At 39.6% G+C, this 26,774-nt stretch overlaps 1 protein-coding gene across 15 annotated transcripts in view; it reads right to left on the reverse strand.

Annotated features, from left to right (window-relative positions):
- The window catches only part of EPB41L2 (erythrocyte membrane protein band 4.1 like 2), a 232,103-nt gene that overhangs the window by 159,729 nt on the left and 45,600 nt on the right, over positions 1-26,774 (reverse strand). Inside the window, exon 2 of one of the 15 annotated variants that reach the window (XM_066247974.1) lies at positions 9,270-9,369. The exons of 13 other annotated variants lie outside the window; for them this stretch is intronic. The gene's annotated coding sequence lies outside the window, so the exon portion shown is untranslated. Of the gene's footprint in view, positions 1-9,131; positions 9,152-9,269; positions 9,370-26,774 lie in introns of those variants that run through there. One more of the 15 variants, XM_066247977.1, reaches the window with a different exon arrangement.

A 26,774-nucleotide genomic window follows, 5' to 3' on the forward strand; every position in this document is an offset into this window, starting at 1 on the left:
ATAATATTACAAATAAGTGTGGTCGATGTACTACATTTAGGGGCATACAAATAAATGTTCCAAAGGTGCTTACAACCTACCTATACAAGTAAATTTTAGTTACTAAACTGTACAGTCTTAGTTTAAAGACCATGACTTGGTAATACCAATGGCTTTAAACCTAAAATATGTCAATTTTATGCTGTAGTATTTCTTTATTTCTACTTTCTCCTTCTACCAGGCTAATATCATGCACCTCCACGGCTTTGTCCTTTTCTTCTCCACACCCAAAGAAACCAGGACAGTAGCCAGAGAAAAGGCAGAAAACTTAAGAAATCTGTGTGTTATACCAAGTATGCATTTGCAGGGCCTTTACAGTTTACAAAGCCTTTACCTCTTCCTATCTGCATTCAAATTTAATAAATTTAAGCTAAGAGGCTTTCAATGTATCTAATTTGTTGCATATAATAAAAAGATCTTATTAAATATCTGTATATTCTTTTGCTTGCCTTCATAAATCTAATGCTAATATTTTTGTTTCTTGACACCCAAAATGCCCCCATTCTTTAAAATAGCAATTTCCAATGTCATTTGAACTTCACCACATAAATACTTCTTCACCACTTTTTATGGTTTGAAATTATGGCCAAAAAGGCTTACTGAACATTTTGAGGCATTCTGTGACTACTAGGGAAGGTGGGAACAATATAAAGATTTGTGATGCTTAACATACCCCTTTTGTTTTATTCTTCTTTATAAAGGGATACCTAATCTTTGCAAAATAAAAGCATTAAAAAATTACTGCAAGCTTTTATTTTGAGAAGACTGTGAAAAGTTCACATCCATGGTTATAATTTATTTCTCTTGGATCTAAACATACACCCACCCATTGGCTTCAGAAAAGTACTTGGACAAAAACCCTAGGACAGTGATACTTCCTGGAAATTTCAATTTAAAAAATAAAAAGAAGTATCCTTTTCATGAAGAAACAACCACTGATAACAAATATTCCTTTGAATTAATACCAGTTTACAAAAATCTGTTCCTACACCAAAGATTCATTCTTCAACAAATATTTCTTAAGCAACTGTTTAGGTGATTTACCAATGGGTTCCCCTTCTCACACACTTGATACATGGTAATATTCCACTAAATATTAAGCAAAATTACTCATTAAGAAAAATTTATTTGTCAGCTTGGCAGGGGAATTCCCAGTCCTCAGAATGCCTCTGTCTGCTATTCACTGGCTGCCTCTCCAAACAAACAATCAGATCCCTAAGGGTTAAAGACTGCAGCCTTACCTCCATATCCCCACAGCCTAAATGGAATGTTTGGCAAATAGTAGGCAGTCAAAAAGAACATTTGATGATAATGAATAATTGTATCAGATTCATTAACTAGGATATAGCTACAAACCACAGCCCAGTAACATACACACACACTCACACAAAATAGCACAGGTACAACTCCCAAACCTTCTCTCCTCGCGCAGGCTCACTTTGTTGTCCTTCCTCTTTATGTATTTCTACTGCTAACATGACCATTTCTGAATTCTTGCTATCCGTCTGCCACGCTGAACTCAGCAGCAGCTCAGTCTGCTTACTCACAGTGAATCCTCAGCCTGGCACACAGCAAGAGTGGGCACAAATTTACCTAATAAAGAGCAGCAAACACCAAAGACAGCTTTCCTTTAATCCATGTTCTCAAACATCATACTATTATTTTGTAGTAAACACAATGTACTTAAGTGGTAACAGGAAGATGTACTGTTACATTTAAATTAAATAAATATTTGATCCTAGTCACCTTTATAATAAACACCATCAAAAAAAGGAAAAATCATAGCACCAGATATTACTACACAGAGAAAAATACAAGAGCATTACTGGAGTTGGAAGTCACCCAGAAGTTATAAATATTAAAAAAACAAGGCTTCCTGAAGCAGGCCCCTCAGACACTAAAAACACCAGACTAGCTCTCCAGGCAATCAGGTAAGAAAGTTTGTTGTGTAATATTTCTAAAGCATCAATATTTGTAATTATGTCCCTTCCTTCAATATAGTTGATAGATAGATGATAGATAGATAGATAGATAGATAGATAGATAGATAGATAGATAGATAGATAGATAGATAGATGATAGATAGCAATAATCATTTTTTAAAGGCTTCCAGTGGCTCTGCAGGGCCTCCAGGAGGAAGAGCGAACGCCTCAGTGTAACCCCGTGCTCAGCTCAGCACGGCTGGCTCCAGTCCAGAGTCACAGCCTGTCTTCTGCTTTCCAATCCCCCCTCACACCCAGAACTCCGGACACATCAGCCCCTCAACACAGAATGAATCTTCCTGCTTCCCTGTCCTTATTAATGCTGACTCTCCCCTGTCTAGACCATCCACTTCCCATGTCTACTTTGGGGGTGAAAAATCCAACTCAAGACGTGCAGGTATAAGGTTAAAAGTAAGCAGTTTATTCCCAAACTTAGCAATAGCTCTCTCACCGATTTTTAAGCCACAAGATACCCAGAATCAAACGCGGGATGGAGGGAAGCTCAATTAACTTGTTTGTGAGTTTACAGTGCACACAAACATTCACAAATCACAGGCTGTGAGAGAGAAGTCTGGTAGATGGCAATTCAACCCAGCAGGGAGTCCTCACCGCTGCAGCAACACCCACTGGCAGAGAAAGCAGGATAGCAAGAATGGGAAAGTCAAACTAAAATGGGCTAAGAGTAATGCAGCCCCTTCTCTGAGATGACCCTGAGATAGACATGTGGGTGAAGGCTATTCCCCCCGATGGGCAGAACCAGGGCAGGAAGATCTGATCAGGAATCTCACTTCAAACCCGAGCTATCTCCAGAACAGTCACTGCCTCCATGTACTTAATATTCTACCCCACAAATCACACAACTGACGACCTACAGAATGTGATTCACAGCTCTGCAATGGACAGGACAGGGCAGAGCACTGTCCCGGGGGGAACCACTGCCTCTGGATGCAGTCAGTCACCAGGACTTTGGACGGTCTGCCCTTGGTGAGGAAAAGGACTCTACCTGCAATTGAACCTATAAAAACTGAACTATGACACACTAGGACCTATGACCACATGAACTGAGAGGATTCATACACATTGATATATTTTTCTTAAATGTATAGAAATGTACAGGTACATACATATATTTTAGACAAAACGTGGGGAAAGTAGCATTCATATAAACCAACTTAGCTGCCACAACTAGTTTTCCCTTTGTTACCCTCTGTGACCTTTTCTTCCCCCCATAGTCAACGCCAGTCTAATGATTTTCACTAGTTCTACTCAGGCAGTTTGGGTCCCACCATAATTTAGAACTATATCATGTTCTTCTTCTCAATCCTTTATTACATCCTCCTATTATCCCCTATAAACTCCATGTTAACCATACTGAACGTCTGAATTCAATAAATACTGAATGAACCAACAGAATAGCATAGTTAAAACAAAATAAGGAAATTTGGTTTTGCCATCTTATTATCTATATATCAAAAGTAAATATTCTTCTCGTTGGACCCCACTGTAATGAGGACAGGGTCTGAGGTACTCTTCGCTTCTGAAGGAGTGGTCCTGGTGTCCACCAATCCCCTTGGGAGAGCTCCCTCCCACCTAGACCCCTAATTATATAGGAATATCCACATAAAGAAAACAGTCTATTTCTGCCATGGGGTTTATTGTAACAGGATCTGTCCTGTACCAATTGTAGATTTATCTTTAAAAGAAACAGATGCAATGGCATGACATGGGGCTTGGTATCATTATAAAACAAGTCCAGCTGATGGCTAGACATATACAAACACTGTAATCCCTGTGTACCTCTGCCCCAGATGACAGGAGTTGAGCTCCAGCAGAATCGGCTCTTGTTGGAAATCAGTGAGCCAGCTGTCCAGGACAAGCCAGGGCTTATGTGATAAGATCTTTACTTGTTTCAGAGGCTTCTTAACAGTTCTCATATAGACTTGCTATGCTTTTATGATCCTGGAAAACATCCAAAATGATTAGCCTATCCCTTTCTGACACTTATATCTGTAAGCAATAAATGTACACACTTTCCACTAATTGAGAACTTTTAAGTGAGTCCTAATGAATGAATGCTCTGTGGATGAATATTTCCAAAATTAAGCACTACTATCTTAATTCTTTATGGAAACACGCTCACCATATCACGCCAAGGAAAAATAAGCGGGTTTAAAAGGATAATGCTGTAGTTTTAAACCATGTGTACAGAATTAACAGCTAAAATACTAGAAATGTGTAGCCAAAATGGTAACAGTGGTTGTTCCTCAATGTGGACAACAAAAAATGTTGCTTTATTTGTATTACTCTGTTATCAACTTTTCTTCACTGAACAAGTTATTATTGTAATTAAGAAAAAAGTGTTAAAGTCCATTAAAGCAAAAAATATGAAGTTTTCTCCCTTTATTTCTATATTCCTGCTTAACAGTTTTAAATGCAATACAAAAGAGTACAACTTAGTACCCAGGCAAAGTAATAATAAACTGGTACTGTGTCATGTGGTATAGATTTACCTAAAACACAGAGGAACATTCATACTATTCCTCTCTTTGAACTTCGCGCTATATGCAAAAAATTACTGGACTTAAGAAGCACATGCTCTCAGCCACTGTTACATCAGAGGACTTTTTTTTTAAGTTAGATTTTCACTAGATTTAAAAGAATGAGAGGAATTTCCTGGATTTTATCAAGGCAATTTCCCAACAGATTTTTACCCCTACTTCTCCTTGTAATACAAGGATTAAAGCCACTTAGCAAATTAGAGTGTATACTCGCCACTTAAAATGCTATTAAGAACATGTAAATTAGATCTTTAAAAAGCAATACACATCAACAACAGGCTTAGAGTTCTTGTTCAGAAGAAGTTGTTTTAACAGTTTCCTAAGAGGTGAGTCAAAAAGCACCAAACATCTAAGGGCACATCTAAGTGCAGGCAGGATCTACTTTCAGACCACACAGGACTACAGAGAGACAGAGGACACAGCTCTACATTCTATCGAGAAAGAGCCTTCTTTTTGTTTTGTGATCATATGACAAGTATCACTGTCAAGTTTTCACGACAACTTCATTAAAATACCAAGCCATATATACGCACAATTTAACACAGTACAAGGAGGGCAGGGACATATTTTTCAGAACTGCAAAATGGCATCTGCAGAATGTCTCAAAGGAATGACAAAGGCACTTCTTTAGCCCTAACAAAGAGAACAATGTTCCCACTAAGACACTACAGGACTATTGCATTTCAATGGAGGGAGGGAGGGAGGAGTGGAGAAAGCAGTAAAAATTAACACAAAACAGAACTCAATGTGTAAAATGACAGTCTGTAGGGGAAAATTGAAGAAACTATCGAGGACACAAGTCTCACTCATTCTAGTACATAAAATTAAAAGTGCTTAATATTTTTAAAATTGTGTCATTCAAATATTAACTTTAAAAAGAAAAATTGTAACTAAAAAATTCAAAAATTACTTATTAATTAAATCAATTAAGTTTTTTAGATTCATAAAAACTGTGCTTCTATAGTTCATTTTGTTTAAAATAGAGGCTGCCAACAACCTATGGCAGCATTATGCTAGCAATCTACACATTATCATTTCATTTAATTTCACAATACCACGATACATCAGATGTATTATCAATGCCTCCATTTTACAGATGAGGAAACCGAGGCTTACTGTTACAACTTTCTGTCAGGCTGATCTAAGTTTCAATTCCAACTCTTGCACTCACTAGCTATGACCCTTTGACTTTTTTCCCAAGATACTTTTACTTTGAATTTCAAGACTATCAACATCAAATAATGTTCACAAGAATCAGACAAGCTATTGCCAAAAACAGAGGAAGAACTATTCTAAAATAGTATATTAAATGGAAATAGAGGCTTAATAAATTGTGAGCAGAGGGAAAATTGAGGTATACTTACTTTTAATCAAATAACATTTTCAAAATACTGTTCAGACAAAACTTTTAAAATGTCTGCAAAAAGAGAGAGAGAGAGAGAGAGAGAGAGAGAGAGAAAGAGAGAGAGAGGAATGTGACGAGCCAAGGTTAATTATAAAAGAAATATCTGAACATATTGGATAGAGCAAGATCATAAACAGAACCTTAAGCTGACTATTCCTCACTTTTTATCTGAAGTGTATGTACTTAGTTCTCTTCAGTGGACAGTACCTAAAAAAACAATTTGATGACTTTTATACTATAAGAAGAAAAAGACTTCAGTTTCAATTACAAATAGGAGATTCTGAATGAAGTAAGTAAAACCAGTAAAAAAGTTATCAACAGGTAAATTTTCCTCATAACTATTTGTTTCACATAGATTGTTAATCCGACTTTGACTAGCCACCCAATTAATTTTTCTAAACTCCAGTTCAGATCACATCATTCATCTGTTTGGAAAACCTCAGCAAATGCAGAAAGTAAACCCATTTTTTTCTTTTTCTTTACTTTTTAAATTTTTATTTATTGATTTTAGCAAGAAAGGAAAAGAGAGAGGGAAGGAGAGAGAGGAAGAAAGAGAGAGAGAGAGCGCAGGCCTGACTGGGGATCAATTTTCCACCCAAAATGCAGAGTCTTCACGGCTCTGGCCAGACACTCCTAGGCTCAGTACTGTCCATGGTGGATTCTATGTTAAGGGGTGAAAAAGCCACTCCAGTCTCCAGGCTCAAGCCTGCAGTTTCTCCTCAAAGTCAGCCAGACGAGGAGTGTAAAGCCAGTAGCCAGGGCCACCATCACAGCAGCCTGGCCCATGCAGGTTCACATTGGATTCGGACAGTCAGTAAAGAAACAACGGAGCCAAAAACTGATGGGCCATTACCTTTAATCCTAGCTTGCACCCGGCGGGCAAAAACACACACTGGGCTCCAAAACCCATTCAATTCAGTGCTCACAAAGCTACTGACTTATCCGAGTTTCCTAGAATCAAAGGTTTCTAGCTCACCAGACTTATTCACCTCTGTTCCCCATCTTCTTCCTTCTCTCTGCACAAATTCTGCACAAATTGGCTTCTCACTCAGCACTCCGCCATCTTGGCTGCTTCTCCTGGCCTCCTCCACGTGGCCTCTCTCTGCTCTCTCCTGTCTAATGCTAATCTCAGGAACTAAGAGAGCAAGCTCCCGTTCTGCCCCCATTAGAAATCAAAACCTTTAATCCAACATACAAAATAAGAAAGTCTCTGATACAAAGTCACTTATCTGAGGCATAATTGGATTGTACCACCCCACATCAAAAAGGGTGGGAAAGGCTTAGTCCTAAAACCAAGCCCCAGGCTACAAGGATCCTGCCTGCCCACAGCCCGCCCCCAACACACATTAATATCACCTGGGTGACAGGCTTCCATGTGGGCAGCACCATCGTTAACAAAGTGAGAATACATTTTATCTGTCCAACAAGTAGCATGCCCATCATCACCACAACCATCAGACAGAATATAGCCACATGCTATGACTTGCCCAGTCCTAGCTCTATCCCACCCTGTCCTCCTCCAGACCACACAGCACTCCCTATGTCTCTTCTGGAGCTCTGCACTCTTCTACAGGACAGGCCCTTGGTTTCCGGCTCACCCACCCTACTAAACAAGTCTGTCTCACTCAACTCTGTAGCCTCAACAGCCCAAAACACACACCTGTGCACAAAGTTATGCTCAGTATATTTGGGTAGAAAGAAATGAGGTTATAAGAAAATGCCTTTAAAAAACGAAACTCAATTGGCTCAGCGGCAGAGCATATAGAAGTCCTATAGAAGTCCCGGATTCGATTCGTGGCCAGGGCACACAGGAGAAGCAACCATCTGCTACTCCACCATTCCCCTTCTCCTTTCTCTCTATCTTTCTATTCTACTTCCGCAGCCAAGGCTCCACTGGAGCAAAGGATGACTTCATGGCCTCCGTCTCAGGTGCTAGAATGGCTCCGGTTACAACACAGCAGCGGCTGGATGGGCAGAACATCGCCCCCTGGTGGGCATGCCAGGTGGATCCTGGTCAGGCACATGCGGGAGTCTGTCTCTCTGCCTCCTTGCTTCTCAATTAAGAAAAATACAAAAAATAAAAAGAAACTCAATACATCTATCTTTTTCAAACAATTCCAGGCATCATAATCTCATTTTTCCATTATGCAAGATAATCACCTTAATGATTCAATAAAGTAAGCCTAATATTAAATTAAATAGTCCTCTAATGGAACAAATATTCTTTTGGCACATTTATAATGAGAACTCTGATGCCATCTTCTAAGATTCATATTTTTTAAAATGTGAGGGGTGTGGGATTTACTATCATCACCCTACATGGTTGGTTCTCATGGGTGAAGACTCATCTGAAGGAACATTACCTTCAAAAATGTATCAAATTCTAAGAAAAGTGAGAAGAAAATAGAAATGGCTCTGAAATAATTCCCACAATGTGTTGTAGTCTTCCTGAATTATATCATTTTAGACCTCAGAGGGCTCCAAAAAAATAATTTAGCTCATCCTTTATATATATTACAGACACTAGAGGCTCCCTAAGAAATTGTGAACTAAGAGACTGAGGGATCATTTTTTAAGAATATCTGCCATGTATTTCTCCTTTGCATTAATGTTTTAATTCAACCAAGTGATGAACTCATGTTTCTAAATGAAGTTTCCTTCAGAATTTGCTCAAATAAAGCTTCTTTTGCCAAATACCCTTCCTCTTGCTGCCTTCTTTTCCCAACACAGCTCACTCTGCCGCCCTGATTCCCAGTGGCGGAAAACAGGAGGAAAATGTAGAATAGTGGCTGTTCTCACTTTGTGCACAGACTTATCACACAAGGGTACAGCGGACCTTCTTCCTTTCCCCACTCTGGTCGGGGCAGACACCGCAGCACAAAGCAGGGCGAGGAACAGCGCCTCCAGGAACACAGGAGTATGGCTGTCAGCAGGGAGGCCTAGCTAGACAAAGGGCCACTATTCTCGTTTCCTGGAACATCCAATATAATTCAGTAAGAGTTCCACAGGACTTTTAGGAGTATCTATCTAAATACAATATAAGCTTGTCTTCCAGGAAACCTGGCCAACACAAATATACCAGAAACCCAATTCTGGACCATATAAGCTCTGCAGCTGGTTCCATACCGGCCCTTGCCTTCGACTTACTTGTGCAGCATAATAGCACCCCGTGAGACAGAATTCATTACTCTTCATTTTCTTCAAGACAATGAAATTGCAAATAACATAAAAACCACTATCTTCATGCAGTCAATACAGAGCATCCAAAGAAAAACGCCAACTCACATTTGCCAGTAGCAAAGTCACTGAGTGATCACAGATCTCAGAGCTCACAGGTGTGGTCCAGGTCTATGATCAGGGACGGCTACCACCTAGCTCACTGGCACTGAAAAACCCAAGGACGCCTGGATTAGGATAAACTCCTTAAGCAGCCATGCTGACACAATTCAGTTCCTATCGCTTATGTCAGAGCCGACCCAGCCCTGGATCAGGAAATAATGCGACTGATACTAGAACCCAACTGCAAACACAAATGTCGTAAGGAAATTGAGTTCCTTTTCCAATCCTAAAACAAATTCCCAAATTAATTTGCTCTCTTCTCCGAACCAAACAAAAACAAGTGAAAGATGCTTACAAACAACCTAGAGAATATGCAGATACAATATTATTTAAATAAAATTAATTTTAAAAAGATTTGTGAGAAATGAGACCACACTCTAGCAACACACAAAACTTCCTGCACAAAGTCCAGCACACCTATGCACTTCGATTTAAGAGAACAAAGCATACGTGCATGCCCACACACAGACCACACACGTGGCCCATGGGGGGGGGGGTGACCACCTTCCTGTGAAGCCCCTTTTGTATCGCATCTTCCATGTCCTGACACCTTCCCACAGTGAGCAAGGGGAGGAGAAGAGGGTTCCCAGGCCTGTTCCAAAGAAAGCAGCTTATACAATAGATAAGGTAGAAGGAAAAAAGTCAAGCAGCTGATCAGAAAGGAGATTCTTTACATCATACTTAACAAATGTCCTGGGACAACACTAGAGAACAAATTAAATACAGCATTATAAAAAAAGAGCACTGCCAGGAAAAAAAAAATTTTTTTTAATCTATTTCTTGCCACTTTAGTCACTCAAACTATTTCCATCATATTTCTCCAACACTCAAGCTGTCATCTCTAGTGGAGTTCCCCCACCCACCCCAATGATGTGAAAAACTGGAGAGGAACCAAAAGCATAATCAACTTTGCCAAATGACATTCAGATTTGGTCTCCACCCTAGCATTTGGCTACTTACCCTTATTTGTTGATGGCTTATTCATTCTTTCTCCCTTTCCTCTCCCCTACCTACAAATACATACTATTATTTCCTTTCTTTGCCATTCCTAACTTTTCAGATTTCCAACACTAAATTTCTTCATTCCTTCCATTCCACCTTCAATTCTTCCCTCAAGTTTCGGAAAGCCAAGAAATGGACAGAACTACAAATCTTCAAGACGCATAATTTTTTTTTTTCCTGAACTTGGAAGCGGGGAGGCAAAGAGACAGACTCCCGCATTCGCCCGACGGGATCCCCCCAGCATGCCCACCAGGGGACAATGCTCTGCCCATCTGGGGCGTTGCTCCGTTACAACCAAAGCCATTCTAGTGCCTGAGGCAGAGGCCATGGAGCAGTCCTCATTTCCCAGGCCAACTTTGCTCCAATGGAGCCTTGGCTGCGGGAGGGGAAGAGAGAGACAGAGAGAAAAGAAGGGGGGTGGGGGAGAGAAGCAGATGGGCGCTTCTCCTGTGTGCCCTGACTGGGCATTGTACATGGGACATCCACACACCGGGCCAACACTCTACCTCTGAGCTAGCCAGCCAGGGCACGATGCATAATTTAATACATAGTTTTCTTCTGGAAAGATTTTTCCAAGAAAAGCAGAAACTGAGGATTCTCCATCACCTATTTTTCAAATGTCCCCCCGCTTCACCAAAGTCACTTCAGCTATTTTATACAGTTTCTTCCAGATTGACTAAGGTCAAACAGAGGTGTGACGGTGAGTGTGAGAGTCTGTGTGCCGGTACAGTGCCTGAATCCACAACAACTACCTCAAAATGAACATCTACCTACCTGTTGACCAAAACAAAAATGTATAATTCATGCTAGACTTGCTTTATCTGCAGAGATACTGCCAAGAACAGGGGTACCAGCACCACTATTAACTCGGAGTGAAAAAGCCATGTTCCCTCACTTACCCTGAATACGTTCAGAACCCTTTAAACAATTCATAGTAATAACAGTGAGAACCTACAAGGTGCTCTGCTGGGAAACAAGCAAAATAAAGGGGAAGAGAGAGGCAGAAAGGAAGGCAGAATGACAATATTCTCGTCTTTGAGGAGCTGATAATCTAGTCTGCTAACACACAACTCTGTGGAACGTGAACATTCATAAAACATTCAAATTTCAGGACAACAGTAGAAGAAATGCAGGAAGACTGTAATTGCCAAAGGAGTTAGACAGCTAAGAATTCCTATAGGAATTCAGCAAAATGTGGCAAATATATTCCAGAGTGTGAGAAAGTTGGCATATGAGATGATAATTAACAGTTTGGCAAAACCACTAAAAAGTTTGAAAAGATTTATTGGTCTGAACATCGAGGGAAAAAGAAACTTCAAATTTAGTTAATGCTAAATATAAAACATACATTTTTAACCTCCATTCCATTCAGGCTTACATCAAATAACCCTGAAATAGCAGCAATCTAGCCATATCATAATGGTTTTCAAACTTCTCCGAATCACTAAGGGCAAATTAACTTAACTACACAGGTGTGTTTGGGTAGTCTCAATGTGTCACCTTTTTTCCATACTCAAAGTTATAGTTAGACAGATTTAACTTTCTGAAGTAATGAGCTCTAATTTATCTTTGTGAAGAATAATACTTCGTAAATTTTCCTCAGTGGATAAAATAAAATAGAATGGTATACTTAAAAGTATACTAGTTCTAACTCCAGCTCTGAAAGTAGTAATAATTTTGAGAAAGTCATTTAATTTCCCTTTACTGAATTCCTCATCTGTAAAATAGAGGGCAGATTAATTACTTCTTAAAGTGCCTCAGTTCTAAAAATTACTTACCATGGCAAACTGTACACAAAATAGAATGAAAAGAGACATGAAAGGTAAACACGAGCCCTACTTTGTGAAATGTATACAAATTTACTGGAGTATTTATTCTATAAGCTGTAACTGTAGGGTCCAAGAATAAAAAACAACAAAATATTAAGTGACTATGTCTGAAAGTAAGAATAAAGCTGGCTTTTATGTTTCTCTCGAGTCCAAATTTTTTTCAACATTTACCACTAAAAAGACCCAATCCCTTGAAACCAAGCTTGACATTTGGAATTAGAGCTCTTCAGCCTCTACAAAATACGCTGGAAATCAGAGTTCTCTTAGAAACACTGCAGTCCGGTCTTCAATTAAGGGGGAAACTGAGGGGGAAACCCCTCATCTTTGTTTTTCCAAAGCTACTTTCCTCGTCTAGTCTCTATCTCTTCCCCCAGCCGTACCCCACCCCATTAAAATCTCCTGGGAGGGACTGAACTCAAGTAACCTAAAACTGGAATTTCTGGGACTGCGTGGTTTTCAAAAAGCACTGTATTTTCATCTCCCTACCTCTGCATTGAATTTCATACTTATTTTCACAACGAAACCTCACAGTAGTGCTTAGAAGTCCTTTAGAAAGTAGGGGGAAAAAGCAAAGGCAAGCTATACGATGGGGGGCGGGGGGTTGGCACCTGTGCAGATGATGTCATTACCAGCCATGGCTCTCAACTGTCTCTGGAATGCAGCTGTGGATAGAATCTCTGAGCCCACCCAATGCTATTTAACATAAAACACAGTCCTTCTGGCCCTAGAAAAACTCAGTCACACTTGACTGTGCTCTACTTAGAGAAGCCCTATATTCACAACTGTTCAGCTTTAAACATTTTGTAGAGCAGAGCATCAAACACTGTCCTTGGAAAGTCCAACTTTAGCTGCTCTCACCTTTATTTAACATCTGGCAGAGCTGAGGAAGACTGCACACTTTCTATAAGCAGTCTCCAACTCATGTTTGGAGTCACTGGCTTAAAAAAAGAGAGAGAAAAAAGACAAATTAAGTCAAGACTTGTCTGAGGAAGGGGTGGGCACAGTGGGGGAATGAGATGAGGATGACAAAAGTAAGGCTGGGGCTGTGAGCCTCAACCCTCATTCTATAGGACGAGGCTAAGAACACAGAACGCCTGCTTGGCTATGCATACAGGGAAAATAATGTAGGGAGAATGAAAGTTTCTGGCAAAGTAAACACTAAGGAATCTTCGCTATAATTATTTTTCCCCACAGACAGTCATTTAAGGGAATACTAACTCCCTAAGCATACTTAAGTTCCAATTAACCTATAGTGCACTTGAAATTTTAACTGCAAATTTTAACACTTCTAAGGAAGACATACAATAAGGAGTTTCAACTAAAATCCATTTGCTCCCCAGAGGAATGAGTGGAAGACGACCTTTTCTGTCACCCTTCCTTCATATTAGACAGCCAGGTAAGAAGAACCCCTACCCCACCACTCTTCCACAGACCCCCAAAGAGATGGGGTCACTGACAAGGTCTGGGGTGAGAACTCTGGGAGACAGGATGAAGGGCTACAAGAACCTCCTAAGCCCCTATCTCACAATGCCCTGCCTCTATCCCTTCCTTTTTAAGAGCCACAGAACATAGCCTCCTGCTTCCACTGCCAACACCTGACCAATATGGTCCAGTCTGAAGGGAAACTAGAATCTCAAGATTTTACTAAGCATAACAATAGTTAGGTGGACCAGGAAAGTTCAGATACAGGATGCTTGCTTTGACTTCTAAAGCCAAAGCCAAAATCACACTCGGATGTTAGTATTTTTTCTGTGTGTTGTTTTTTTAAAAAATCATCAAGAGAGCAAAACAAGGAAGAAGCTGGAATATCTCAGTTTCCAAAACTGTGTCTGTCTACTTGCTCTTTTACAGAGCTTTGCTACCCACACAGCCCTCTAAAATTCCATTTTCAATTTCTGATTGCTGATTTTGTATTTTGTGGTAGACTCATAACTAAGTCGCAAAAAGCTCCCTTCCCATGACCCAAAGCACTTATCAGAAGTCCCCACGCCTCAGTGCCCAGCTTTTACAGAGCTACAGAACCTTAGAGATGACCCAGTCTCTGGCATTACTCCAATCTATTTCCCTGCAGGGACCCAATGTTGAACCAAACTCAACCAGTATCTGGGTCATACTTTTCTCTACTCCCCCATAATGTTTAAAATCTTTCTACTCACAAACATGGACAACAGTGTGGTCATTGTCAGGGTGACGTGGGATGAATGGAGGAGGGTTTAGGGGGATAAATGGTGATGGACCAAGACTTGACTTGGGGAGGGTGAACACCCAATACAGGTACAGATGATGTGTTGTAGAACTGTGCACCTGAAACCTGGATAATTCTGTTACCCAGTGTCACCCAATAAAAATAAAGTCTTTCTAATGAAGAGGGAGCTGAATTCCAACCTTCACATGTACAATGCATCCCAAATCAAAATCTTCTTTTTTTTTTTTAGCAAGAGGGACAGACAGGAAGGGAGAGATGAGAAGCATCAATTTTTCATTGTGGCACCTTAGTTGTTCATTGATTGCTTTCTCAAATGTGCCTTGACCGAGGGGGGGGGGGTTATAGCCTGAGCCAGTGAGCCCTTGCTCAAGCCAGAGATCTTTGGGCTCAAGCCAGAGACCACAGGGTCATGTCTATGATTCCACACTCAAGCCAGTGACCCTGCACTCAAGCCGGTGAGCCTCCACTCAAGCTGGATGAGCCCAAGGTTGAGACAGAGACCTCAGGGTTTGGAACCTGGGTCCTCTGCATCCCAGTCCAACACTCCACACTCTATCACCTGCACCACCAACTGTTCAGGTCCAAATCAAAATCATTTTTATTACCTATACTTTTACTCCTTTCTATAAAGCACAGAACAGAAAAGTGTGTGTACGTGTGAGAGAAAGAGAGAGGAAGAGATTAATTTGTTCCCACTTAAAAAGCAAATCCCAAAGATCTTGTCCTCACCATCTCAGTTACTTATTCCCACAGTCATACCCCAAGCACTGGCTTTAAATTTTTTCTGAGTGTGACCCAGAGTAAAATATTTACATCCCAATCCAGTTCACAAATACACAGTAAACACACACAGTTTTAATGGAAAAAGTTTTCAAAAGTGGGAGCCACCCTGATGAGAAAGCAAGCCTAAACTCAGGTGGCTGTGCTAACCCCAGCCTGACTCCCTCCAGGCAGTGTGCCCCCTCCCTGCAGGAGGAGAGGGCAGCACCTCTCCCCCCACTCCCTTTTCCTTTCTCCTCCCAAGCACAGTGGCAGCACTGCAGCCAGAGGATTATCTAAGCATAATTATTGGTAACTAAGAAAAATTTAAAAAAATCAAATGCTTCCTTTTAGGGAAAAAAAAAAAAAGCCTGACCTGTGGTGGCGCAGTGGATAAAGCGTCGACCTGGAACGCTGAGGTCGCCGGTTCAAAACCCTGGGCTTGCCTGGTCAAGGCACATATGGGAGTTGATGCTTCCTGCTCCTCCCTCCCCCTTCTCTCTCTCTCTTTCTCACTCACTCTCTCTCCTCTCTAAAAATTAATAAAAGAAAAATTTTTAAAAATCAAATGCTTCCTTTTAGGAAAAAAAAAATTATTGGTGACTGAACACTTTTCCCAAAGGGTAGGAATTCTTTTATTAATTCACATAAAAGATCCATATACACTAGATCATGTCCTGGCTCTCCTGTTGTTTTTTTCTATTTCATTTTCAAAAAGCCAGAAATGGCCTTTTAATTTTTTTAATTTTTTTTATTTATTTTATTTTATTTTTTTGAAAAATCCTGCCCTGGCCAGTTTGCTCAGCAATAGAGCATCAGCCTGGCATACTGGAAGTCCCAGGTTTGATTCTCAGTCAAGGCACACAGGAGAAGTGATCATCTGCTTCTCCACCCCTCCCACTCCTATAATGGTAGTCTATAATCCTACCATTATATCAATTCCATGCATCCCAATCTGTGGTTACCTTCTATCTTTATTACTCTTTCTCTCTTTCTCTCTCTCTCTCTTTTTCCTTCCCTCTATTACAGCAATGGCTCAAGCAAGCTAGCAATTGGTTAGAGCGAGTTAGCCTCAGACACTGAGGATGGCTATGTGGCCTCCACCTCAGGTGCTATAAAATGGCTCAGTAGCCGAGCAACAGAGCAATGGCCCCAGATGGGCAGAGCATCACCCCCTAGTGGGCTTGCCGGGTGGGTCCCAGTTGGGGTGCATGTGGGAGGCTGTCTCTCTACCTTCCCTCCTCTCACTTAAAAAAAAAAAGAAAAGGAAAACAAAAAGAGAAGGAAAATCCTGCCCTACATCTATGAGCAGTCTATAATCCTACCATTATATCAATTCCATGCATCCCAATCTGTGGTTACCTTCTATCTTTCCAGCTCAATCCCTCTTGAACCCCAACTTCAACAATTCTTGAACTCTGAGCAGCCTGCACCCCTACCAACCTTCCACTGCCCTGTCTTCATTACACATCTTCAGCAGTTCGGATTTCATGGGCCACCATCATGCCCTTAACTCCCAGCCCTACTCTCCTCCAGTATCGTCTTGTGCTCTATGTTTCCAGCTAACTCTGACCTTATTTTACATTTGCACCCCATACAGACAGACAAAAATAACTATGATTACTTTTCTCAATTTAAATTCATAGCCACAAAGGCCTGTCTGGAGAGCTCGGCTGGGTAGAGGGTCCTCCCGAAGTACAGAGGTTGCCGGTTCCATCCCTGGTCAGGACACTTTCAAAAGGAGATTAATGTTTCTCTTTCTCTCTCTCTCTCCCCCCACTTTCTCTCTAAAACCAATAAATAAGAATAAATAAATTGACAGCCACAAAACTATAACCAGACTCTTACAGACCTCCAGAAATCCTACACAACAGTATCCTAATAAACCCACATTCCCCTGGACATACATTCACAGCCTTACATAAAGCAAAAAAGAAAATTTATATATATATATATATATATATATATATATATATTACAGACAAAAGGATATGATACTGGAAATTGAATCTTCCTATGGTCTGAGCCATAATCTACCTATAGCTGTCCTCTAATAAGGAAAACCTGATATATAAATAGTTGAACAAAGTCAATGTTATACACGAATGAAAGTTACTAGCCATTCGTTAAATAACGAAACTGCCTGGTACAAGGCTGACTTCCAATATTAATAACTTTAAGGGCACTTAACCATTAAATAATAAAAGAAAAAGTATATTTACTCTCAAAAAGGTGTGTTTAGTTTCTTTCTTTATGAAGATGTTTGATACTGTTCTCTCTCTAATCTTCTTACCAACATAGTTTATGCAACTCTGCCCTTCCTCTGTAATTACTGTCCGCCATCAACAGATTACTGTATTGTCCAAATACAATTTGTTCAACCATGCAAACACCTATGCAATCAGGCGCATTCAATTTATAAGAGACAAGTGCAATGGCATGGCCACAATGATAAGCACTGGTGCCCTGCTAGTGGGCCTTGGATTGAAAGAAACAGCTTTTCCCATCATTATTTCTACTCTGAGTCAAAATGTCTAATAAATGCTTTCATATAATTCAAAAGGAAAAGAAAACACATCACAGAATTGCTATTTATTCTAACCCAAGCCTCTAACGGTGACACTAATACAAATAAGAGAATCAACCCCAGAGTAAAATGAAGCTGTTTCTTGAAATCCAGAGACCAACTGAAGTGAAGACTAGGGAAGCATAGCTGCCCAAGGAGGCAATAAAAAGTCACGCCCAGGATTCAAAGTGCTACAAGAATGTTGCCACAGGGAAATCACTGCAGGCCTCCCTGGGTCATTATCACATTCAAACTTGAATTCTTCCTGGTAGGGAAACATACACAACTAACTCAGTTGAGAAATCTAGATTGAAATCACATATGCCAGCAAATAGGCAGATCATATTCCCGGACATGCAAAAGCTACAAACCCTTTAGAGCAGTGGTCCCCAAACTTTTTTGGGCCACGGACCGGTTTAATGTCAGAAAGTATTTTCACAGACCAGTCTTTGGGGGGGGGGACGGATAAATGTATCACGTGACCAAGACAAGCGTCAAGAGTGCGTCTTAGACGGATGTAACAGAGGGAATCTGGTCATTTTTAAAAATAAAACATCGTTCAGACTTAAATATAAATAAAACGGAAATAATGTAAGTTATTCTTTCTCTGTGGACCAGTACCAAATGGCCCACAGACCGGTACTGGTCCGCGGCCCAGGGGGGAATTTAGCTTGGAGAAACCTCCAGTGGAAGACATGAACCCCACTCAGACCTCTGGCCAAGGCCAAGGCTAGCCTATCAGCCTGTCACACAGACCACCAACATTTTTAAAAGGGGCGGGGCATGGGACAGCACGAACCACACCAACATGTTCATGCTAACATAACAAGTCCTACCTTTGCTTGCTTAGGCTCCATCCCTAGCACCCTGACTTTCAAACACCCCACCACCTGGTTTATTTTACTTAGTTTTAAGGATGCTAAGGTGTTTGCATCTCCTTTTCCTCCACTATTCATTCATTCAATATTTAGAAAATGGCCTCTATGTAGCCAGTACAGTGATAGAACATCACAGCCTAATAAAAGAGAGGAAATCAATGATTACAATTTATTCTGAGAAATACCTACATATGGCAATCTTAAAAAAAAAAGAGGAGAAAATGGAGTTAGATATTGTAAAATTGGAGCCATATCTGAAGGATGAGGAGCAAAGAAAGAAGGTACAGAATCCCAATTACTTGCAAAGGCATCCAAAATATCACTACAAATTGCTCCTTTCAATTTTTTACATGTAATTAAAATCACAAAGTTTAGGCCCCAAAACGCAAAAGATAATAAAAAGCCAGAGTCAATTCCAATACTAACAGGGTGATTATTTGACAGATACTAGACCTAGAGATTTCTTCTTTTTAAGAGTAGGCCAAAATTCCATTTATCCATTGCATTTGTTTTGTTTCTAAAGCTATTTAACACTTGACTCGGTAGATACGTGCGGACCTACATATATCACACTCACGACTGCATCCTCTGGTACTCAATGTAATTCTGAAAGGACCTTCATCCCAAGTCAATACTTCAGTGGGTATCCCTTTCTTTCTTTTGCTTCTCTTCCACTACAAGCCAAGGTAGCTAGCTCATGTAACATTCTGAATAAGCAGTCAGTTTAACTGTGACTAAGATAATGTGCTATCTTCTAAGTGAGATAGGGGAAGAAGATAGGAAGCAGCTAAAGGACAGAATCCAGTATAAGGTCAGCTTGTATCATTTGGCTTAGGGCTGATGAGCAGACAGGTGGACAGCCTCTTCCTTCACCTCAAGAACAGAGAATAAAAACTTGCCTAGTTATCACTGAGTTATTTTGTTATAGAAAAGAAAAAGGTCATGAAGACAGAAACAGTTTCTAAATAATTAGATTTGGTCTGTGCCCTAAATTAGCCAAATCAGTTTTCAACACATGCCCTATTGACATTTTAGCTCAGGGGTCAGGAACCTATGGCTCGCGAGCCAGATGTGGCTCTTTTGATGGCTGCATCTGGCTCACAGACAAATCTTTAATAAAAAAAAAATGTTAAAAATATAAAACATTCTCATGTATTACAATCCATTCATTTCCTACCACTCATGTTCATGGCTGCGCATGACTGGAGCCAATCACAGCTGTCCTCTGAGACAACACCAAATTTTTACTGGATAATGTGTAAAGTACATGGGTCGTTGTATGGCTCTCACGAAATTACATTTTAAAATATGTGGCATCCATGGCTCTCTCAGCCAAAAAGGTTCCCGACCTCTGTTTTAGCTAGACAATTCTTTGTTTTGGGGCCCTGTCTGTGCTCACTAGATGCCAGTAGCATTCCTTGAAGACATTGCAATCAAAAATGTCTCCAGACATTGCCAAATGTTCTTTGAACAGTGGTCCCCAACCCCAGGGCCGCAGACCGGTACCTGTCCGCGTGGCCCATTTGGTACCAGTCCGCAGAGAAAGAATAAATAACTTACATTATTTCCGTTTTATTTATATTTAAGTCTGAACAATGTTTTATTTTTAAAAAATGATCAGATTCCCTCTGTTACATCAAGTCTCACTCTTGATGCTTGTCTCGTAAGTTCAACAGTTATATTTTAAAATACCACAGTTTTTATGCCAGTTGCAAATTTTTATTTTGTGCATTTATCTGTCCCACCCTAAAGGCCGGTCTGTGAAAATATTTCCTGACATTAAACCGGTCCGTGGCCTAAAAAAGGTTGGGGACCACTGCCCTGGAGGACAAAAATCACCCACTTTACCCCCACCCCAGTTGAGAACCACTGTACTAGATTCATGAGCATCAGACTACTTAATAAACAAAAAAGAAAAAAGTTGATGTTAATAAACAGAGCAAAATATTAAGAAAAAGGGTATGTCTTAACCAGCTGTCATTGCATTTTAACGAAAAGCTAACAGAAATCCCCAACCCAAGAGATAGATAAAAATTAAGACCAAAAAAAGTAAAGCCTGGAGCATGTAAGTAACAACCTGATTTACACGCTGGGAACTGCTAGCTCTAGATTAAATGACTGGATACACAGAAGCTCAGAAGCTCGAGTGGTGGAAGCAGCAATTGTAAAGAGAGCTCAGTGAAAATGTTAAAACTAGATCAAACCAAATCTATCCTCATTCGACATATCCAAGCACATTCTAAAACACAAAATCTTTAACATACTTTAATTTTACAAAATGAATATTTGAAATAGTAACTACTTTGAAATAATTAGGAATGCACAAACAGAACTCCGATTTCTGGCTCCAACTTTTACATAGTGCCAACACCACGCTCTAAGCTGTCTCCCTCGTCCAGTAAAAGTGAACAACATAACCAATAATCAGGACATCGGCATGGTGCCTGGCACACTATAAGTACTATTAAGTGGCAATTACCAGTAGATACACACACACATTTTACAAATACAAAACGGAACACAAAGCCCAAGTGAACTGAGAGGAAAACATATTTCTAATAAATTAACTGGGAAAAGAAATATTTTCTGTAAAAATACACACGCCAAGATTATCCTACACTTTTTTAAGGCAGAATAAATTTGGATTACCATACAAGCCCTCAGTTATAATAAAAGAAAAATATAAAATGCTCCCCCTTTTTTAAATAGCACATTATACACCACTTGTGCTAAGTCCAAATATATATATTTCCCAGGTGTTTATCCAAATCAACCAAAACACCATTTTAAGCAGTTGGGTTTAAAAATTCACCATTTAAATTTCCCATTAAGCCTGACAACTGAACAGGAAAGAAGAGCCCTTTCTCACACAGACCCAGAGCCAGTTTGTTGTTGCTGTTTTGCCTCCCAGAAGTTGTTTTCTAGCCACAAGCTACTACAAATTGTTCAGACCTTTTGGCAGCAACACAGGAAACTGCCCTTTTCACCCATTCTCCCACAAAAATGTAGTCAATTTCTAGGCAGGTCCATCTCTCAAGGCTACTTGCTTTATGGAGCCAAATGCACACGATTTTTCATTTAGTAATAAGCAAGGGCCCCAAATAGTTTGCATTTTTGTGAAGAAAACTGAAAGCAAGTCACCAGAGACCTGTGCGCAAGGCGCTCTATTAAACCAGCTCATAAAGTGTGCGACACCACACTTTCCGCCAGCACTGGAAATTTATAGGGCATTTGGCATCACAGCTGTTTCTGTTTTATCCAAACTGTCCAGGATGCAATAGGCGACATGTGAAACCATTTCCTGAGGCTTCATTGTCCTTGACTTCCCACTATTCTCAACTTGCCTTGTTTCAAATAAGCGGTTAAAATAGGTACATCTGCCTTTTGATTAAAAATTAAACCACCTCAAATCTTCCCTTCCCTCTGAATCTGGGGTTTTAAAGGATCACATAAAGGTATCTCAGCAAGGATATTCACAAGGATGCAGCTGAAGTTTTCTACTCTCAGTTTTTCATTCAGGCATATAAAATCAATCTACATTTTTCTCCTTCAATGGTGTAAGCAGAAGTGAGGCGAGAGGTGGTAAACTAAGGCTGTAATATATTTAATTTCTAAAAATAAAGCCAAAATTGTCTTTTAAATGCAAAATTTTTAAAAAGAACCTTTGCACACCAAAAATTCCTTTGTATCCCATTTGGTATAAATTTCAGACAGGAGATATATATATATAATTTTTTTTTTTTTAACAGAGACAGAGAGAGTCAGAGAGAGAGGGATAGATAGGGACAGACAGATGGGAACGGAGAGAGATGAGAAGCATCAATCATCAGTTTTTTGTTGTGGCACTTTAGTTGTTCATTGATTGCTTTCTCATATGTGCCTTGACTATGGGGCTACAGCAGACAGAGTAACTCCTTGCTTGAGCCAGAGACCTTGGATCCAAGCTGGTGAGCCTTGCTCAAACCAGATGAGCCCTCACTCAAGCTGGCGACCTCGGAGTCTCGAACCAGGGTCCTCCGCATCCCAGTCCAATGCTCTATCCACTGCACCACCACCTAGTCACACTCATTTATATTTTTAAAAAATTTTAAAAACCCAAATGGCAAAAAGGCATCTGCAGTCACTCACACAGTGTTTCTGGACACAGCCCTGCCCTAAGAGAGTCAAACACCAAAATTCAATCTGGTGAACCAAGCTCACCCAGTTCAGATTGAAAATCAGCCCAGTATTTTCCTGGGATCATCTTCTGTCTCTCAAAATGACTTGCAACCTCAAACAAGTGCCAATAATGATGCAAAGGCAACTTTTCTGAAAAAGTGTAATATCAAAAACTGTCCAAAAACACAGACAAAAATGATAAGCAAAGAACTTCCATTCAACTACACACTGCATTGTTTTGTTAAATTTGATTTAATGAAAGATAATCAAAAGCATATTTTTTCAGAGTCCAATATTACCACTAATTTAAAATATGCTCAAGTCTAAAACTTCTTTTCAAAGGTACACTGAATTACTCTAGCAAAATAAATCCTATAGAGTATACTGGAGAGAGATCTGGAGGGCTAACCAAAGACTCCAAATTAGAAATTCAGAAGAAAAACTCTTATGTGTCTAGTATGTAGAGAGATCTGGCTTGCCTGTGTCTAAGTCCAAACGACACACCTTCTAATTTTAGGTAATCTTCCCAAATTAAATAGATAAACTGCACACATATCAAGCATTCATTGCAAACGATGCTTTCATTCACTATTTGCTTTAACTAACAATAACCAGTCCATCTTTCATCTCCATAAACAAAACAAAATACCAAGGAGATTACATATTACTGCTTATCAGCTTATCAGCATCTTCAAAGTACACGCTACTTGTTAATATTTATGAGACAGTGTCTATGAAAGGAGGAGGAAGAAACAGCCGCCTCATTAGAGATTTCATACTCTGGGTCTGAAACTAGCATGAAAAAGCCTGCAAGACAATCACCAAAGAAACAACAAAAGTATTTCTTGAGTTAACTGTCCACATTTTCACACAACTTACTTTGGAATAAGAAAACAGCAACAGAAGAACAGCTGCCCAAGGTTATCCAGAGGTCTGGCATGAGAAGTCGAAGCACTCAAGTTTACTGTTCAAGCACATGAGTTTTCTGAACCATGTTAGAAAACTTTAGCCGGGGAAAATTTGCTTCAGATTACTTCAAAATGGGCAATTAAGAAATTCTTGCCTGGCCTGTGGAGGCGCAGTGTATAGAGCGTCGACCTGGGATACTGAAGTCGCTGGTTCGAAACCCTGGGCTTGCTGAGACAAGGCACATATGACAAGCAAGCAAGTATCATCTATGAGGTGATACTTCTGACCACCCCCCTCCTCCCTCTGTAAAATCAATAAATAAAACCTTTAAAAAAATAGTAAAGTCTATTTTTTTAAAAAGATATTTCTTTACTGATGTTCATTTTTGTAATTTCTCACACCATTAGAAAACCCATCTTAAATATAATTGGGCTTTTCTAAATGAGATGAAAAATGTAGAATCAGTCACCGATTTCTGCCGGTTCTCACCCCATCTCCACTCTATATTGTTAGGATTTATTGTGCAATTACTGTATTAAAAAGCACACAGCTAACACTGAGAGGAATAAAGAGTGCCCAAGACAGAGATGTATTTATTCCCAAATAGGTTATGTCTGCATCCATATTTACACACAGTAGTAAGTTGAGGGTGTTTTGTTTGCTTGTGTTTTCTTAAGTATCTCTCTGTGATTTACTTTACACATGGCAAGAGCACTGCAGGCCCTTCATGTGTTTAAATGAAAAACTCTACACATTTGGCTTCAATAAAACCAGCAGTTTTGAAGATAGATTCCAGCTATGAATTGTCTACATTTGTGTGCTGGAAAGGGTGAAAAGGGCAGTTCTTGATGTCGCAGTAGCTTGTGCTAGAGAACAACTCCTTTAAGAAGCAAACTGTTACGTTCCAAGCTGCCTGGGTATACTTGTATAAAATATAACATGATTTTTCTGTTTATTCTTACTTTCTATTATGCCTTTTCCAGGAAAACTGCTCCCTAGAATTTCATAATCATGAAATGATCTTTTTAAATGATCTTGCTAGTGAAAAGAATGTTTCAAAATAATGCTTACCAGGTTAACTGAAAATCAATTTCAGCACACCTCTTACTTTCGAGCATTAAAATTCTTTCTAGTCTTCTTCACCCACAATTAAGATAGTACTAATTTTGTTCAGGTATTTACTTCTGGAAAGTTCTTCCTGAATTCATCTGCAAACATTTACTAAACACAGCTCTCACACACACACCAGGCTATTTGTTTACTGTGGAAAATACCAAAATGCACAAGAAAAGGTGATAGCCCTTAAGAAACCAATCTAGCAATGTAAAGAGAAAGGCAGAATTCTTAGGCTGGGGATGGGGGAACAGGTGGGTAGAGAAGCTGTTTGTTTTCCATAGTCATTGGATGATTCCTGTGCATGCTAAGGTTTAAGAACAAATGTTTCAGATTTAAAAACTGTATTCACTACCCCCCCCCAAAAAAAACCCTGCAATATCCTAAAGTCATTATTTACTTTAAAAAAAGAAAACTCACTACTGGATCATTCAAACTAAACAGCAACTATGGTTATATTAAGTTATTACCATTTTGGTATATAAATAAATTATACCTAGACATTAAATTGAGTGTTGAAAAATGCTATAAAACAATTAACTAGACTAGAAATCAAAAAGGTAAGTCCAACCAACTGCCATATAACCTAAAAGTAAAAATCCTGCCTGCCTTCTATCTCAAAAGGTAATTCGATTAAGTGAAACTATATATGAACATGTTTTGCAAAGTGTTTAAAAATTTGACCTTGTACAATTAGTCAAGGAACAAAACAGGTGATGAATTAACGACTAGTTTTTAAAAATCCCTTTTCAGGCTTCCAGTAAAATCACTTATGAGTAGAAATATCTGCCAAGGTTTGTACATCTCAGTGGTTGCAGAAAGTGACATTTTTTTGTATAGTTCAATATTACTTTTATATTTTATATAAATATTTTCACGACATTCATAGTCTTTTGTATTTTTAGTTCAAGTTTTGCTCATTTATGTAGCTCTATATAGTTCATATATGTAGGTCATTCTTTCTAACTTAAGTACGGCACTGCATCACACAATACACTTTTTCTCCCAATTAAAGGATAGGTTCTTTCTATCATTTTATTATCTCATTGACCACTTCTTCCATGTCTCCATGCAAAGGTGCAGACTCTCTAGGGTACTACCTAGGGGATGCCGACTAGTATGGCATGGTCAATGTACTTGATATTGCCAGAATGTTCTCCAGGATGGCTGCACCAATTATATTCTCACCAACAGTAAACAATAAGAGCAATTTCTCTACATCTCTCCCAACACTTGATATTTTTAGCCTCATATTATGATGGCTATGAAAACATCTCTGTTTTAACTTGCATTTCCTAACTATTAGTGAAATTCATATTCTAACTGGTCATTTGGGTTTCATATTTTGTGACTCACTGACTATTATCCCTGGTTTTCCTATTGGGTTGTCTTTCTTTTTCTTATTGATTTAAAGGAACTATTCATATATAATCTAGATTTTAATCCTTGTAGGATACTGGTTATTTTCAGTAATCCTACCTGAAAGCTCAACTACAATGGCTAGAACACACCAAAATCATTTTTCTTTTCTTTTTTTAATTTAGTGAGAGGCGAGTGACAGAGACAGACTACCACATGTGTCCTGACCAGAACCCACTCTGCAAGCCCCCTACCAGGAGATGCTCTGCCAGTCTGAGCCACTGCTCTGTTGCTTGGCAACAAAGCTGTTTTAACGCCTGAGGTGAGGCCATGTAGCCAACTTGCTCAAACCATTTCAGCCATAGCTGCAGGAGAGGAGAGAGAAAAAGAGAGAGAGAGAGAGAGAATGGGGAGAGGTAGAGAAGCAGGGGGTCACTTCTCTTGTGTGCCCTGAGAATCAAACCCAGAATTCCATATGCCAGGCCTATGCTTTACTGCTGAGCCAACTGGCCAGAACTAAAATCATTTTTCTCATATAACTACAAGTATGGAAGTAGGCAATCCATAGCAAATGTATCTAATCAAGAATGTCATCAAGAAACTAGCTCTTAATTCTCTTGTTCTGTCATCTTTAAAAGGTAGCTTCAACTTCTTCTTCATGAGACAGCTGCT

This window comes from Saccopteryx bilineata, chromosome 12 (genome assembly GCF_036850765.1).
Source record: "Saccopteryx bilineata isolate mSacBil1 chromosome 12, mSacBil1_pri_phased_curated, whole genome shotgun sequence".
In the NCBI taxonomy this organism is placed as follows: Eukaryota; Metazoa; Chordata; class Mammalia; order Chiroptera; family Emballonuridae; genus Saccopteryx; species Saccopteryx bilineata.